We start from the raw sequence: 3,149 nt of genomic DNA on the forward strand, positions 1-3,149 counted from the left end.
CAATGTTTTTTTGAGCTGTGAAAAGTTTCTATAATAATAATAATAATGATAATATTTGAACATTACCTGCTATTTACCTGTATAAATAAGTAAATGATCGAAAAAGATGGAAATGTATATTTTTGTTTTTTTTTTTAAATTCTTCATTTTATTTTATTTTACCAAAATGTAAGAACTGGAAGGAATATTCTGGAAAGGTTTTTTTTTTCTTTTTTTCTTGTAAATTAAATTTCATTTATTTATTTATCTATTTATCTATTTATTTATCATTGCATAATTGCTTCTATGGTAAGTACTGTACTGCACTCAGTGATGAAGACAGTGAGTACTCAACAGACCAAGGCCACAACCAACCTAGTTCAACAGCAGGTGGAAAGGCATTAGCATCACAACATCCTTACAAGGACTCAATTGTACTGAATTTTCTATCCACCACACAAACACATTTCCAAATATTTCTGATAACAAAACGTTAATGATGAAGTCACATAAAATTCAACTAGCCAAAATCAATGCAAGCATTGTTTGATAGTTAAGAGGTTTACTTTGGAGCCATGTGGTTCCTGGTTCATTCTCATTGTGCATCACCTTGGTAAGATCTGTGCTTTAGCCTTGATTTGACCAATACCTTATGAATAGAATTTCATAGCTGGGTAAACTCCAGTCATATACACATACTACTAAAACTCTTGCTTGGATGTGTGCTTGTTTGTAATTTAATACAGCCAAATCGGTACATAATGGGAAATAACTGTGAATTAAGGTATCCCTGAAATGTGAATACAAACAGAATAAACAAGTTTTGTGTAAATCAGACCTCGGATTCCTGAGATATGTGGGTTTTTTCAGCACCTTCATCAATAGCCAAAACGGTGCTTTGTGGGAAAATACTCCGAAAGTAACATAACTCTGAAAGGGAAGAAACTCTAATCTTTTAATTAGCGAGAGACATTATGATCAATGTCTTCTGTATTTTGAAGACAAACTTAACGACCTGGGCAAAAGTCTTAGTGACTTTAATTTTCCACTGCCAAATAATATTGTTGCTAATCAGGGTATTGGCAATTTGGAGTTATTGCATGAGTTGCAATACAGCAGAGAAGAGTAGCAATGATTTGTAGAAGAGAGGGACTCTCTATTGAATAGTAAGCAAAAAGATGTGTACAACTTTGTAACAGTTTTGAGAGGAACATATCTGCATTGATTTTCGTTGACACTCCAGGTGGAACAGGAAAGACATTCTTGATAAATAATCAATGAAACCTTAAACATGAACTTGTAAACCAGACCTATGATGACACAAACAAATTGAAATATTTAACTGAATCATCATAAAATTAACTTTCATTTCAATGCAATGTTGCAATCAGCTTCAATGTTTTATAACCTGATCTGTCAGTGACCCAATGGGTCATGGGTTGTCTAGTATGTATATATATTATAAGCTAGCATTGAATAGTGAGAGTGAATGTTCAACACTGCATTTGGTAGATAAATATTCTTTATTTGTGATTTAACAAAGCAATTAATGGTTTCAAGTGATCCACTTGGGAATGTTGGTAATCATCTCCAATTTGGATGAGAAATGGAGGTGGTTACCAATAATCACAAGTGGATCACTTTGAAGCTGTGGAGATCTTTTCTAGATAAAACCATTGGTTGCCTTGTTAATCCACAAATAAAGTGTTTGTATATCATCATCATCATTGTTTAACATCTGCCTTCCATGCATGCATGGGTTGGACAGTTTCACAGGAGTCAGCCAAGTAGAAGACTACTCCAGTCTATTGTGTCTGTTTTGGTAGGGTTTTAAAGGCTGGATGCCCTTCCTAACACCAATCACTCTGCACAGTGGACTGAGTGCTTTTACATGGCACCAGCACAAGGGAGATCTGTTTTGGCATGGTTTTTACAACTGAATACCCTTCCAAATGCCAGCCACTTTACAGTGTGGACTGGATGCTTTTTACATGGCGCCAGCACTGGCAGGGTCACCAAGTAACTTGCAAGATAAGGAATTTTGAGAGGGGAGGGGGCATTGGAGGAAGTGATCTTGTGTCAGATGAGTTGGTACATTTTTGGTATCAATCACAGCTTTGATATGTTGAGAAATTTATTACAGGTTCTGAATGGTTATCAGGGGAATTTTAGGTGATTCTACAATTAAAAGAGGCTTTAGCTCTTTCAGCAATGATGGCAGAATGAGGCAGCTCTTCATTTGCTGCTCCAAAATGCACCATAAATGTTCAATTACAGTGATTGGGGGTGGGATGCAAGTGGTATATTTCACTTTTGAATAACATTAGCTATGTGAATTGATCCTGGAAAATTGTACTGCCATCAGAGAATAATGCTCCATAAAATGAACATGATAACTTAAAATACACTTTGGCATTAACTCTGCTATGTAGAACAACTAAAGAGCATGTCCAAATCCTCACAGAACCACCTCCAAGCTTTACCATGAATGTCAAACAGTCAGGTTTGAAGGCTTCTTTTGGGTTGTCTTCATATAATATGCATTCACTCCAAAGTAGGAGAAAGTGAATAATAATTCATCAGAAAAGATGATATTGTTTCACTGGGCCGTCAACCTCTTCTGTGAGTCTTGACATCATTTTTTCCAGTCATCACTGTTGATAGGGGACTGGAGATTTGTGGCCCCACTATGGTGTTCAGCTTTATGGAACCCATGGTGCCCAGTTTTAGTTGACAGTATGAGCAAGGTGGTGGTTTAACTCTGTTGTCATAATTCAATGGTTTTGAAACAATACATTTCACCATTTTGTGGTCCCTTGCTGTAAGCTTTGCCTCCTGTCTAGAATTATGCTTGCCAGAGCTGATTTTATTTTGGTTTTGGAATGCCAACATGATTTTAGAGGCTTTACTTAAAATATTAAGCAACTCAGCAGTTTTAGTGACTGAAAACTAGATAGGTCACACATTTTGATAAATTTAAAAATAAATATATTTACAAAGAAAGAAGACAACAAAAAACAGACGAAGCATACATAATGCATATGAACATATATATATACAAACTGGAAGTTTTGAATTTATTATTTTGTCAATATAAAAATAATTAAATCAAAAAGTGGTGTTTCCATTATTTTGTTGAATATATATATATATATATATATATATATATA

Source organism: Octopus bimaculoides, chromosome 17, assembly GCF_001194135.2.
Source record: "Octopus bimaculoides isolate UCB-OBI-ISO-001 chromosome 17, ASM119413v2, whole genome shotgun sequence".
In the NCBI taxonomy this organism is placed as follows: Eukaryota; Metazoa; Mollusca; class Cephalopoda; order Octopoda; family Octopodidae; genus Octopus; species Octopus bimaculoides.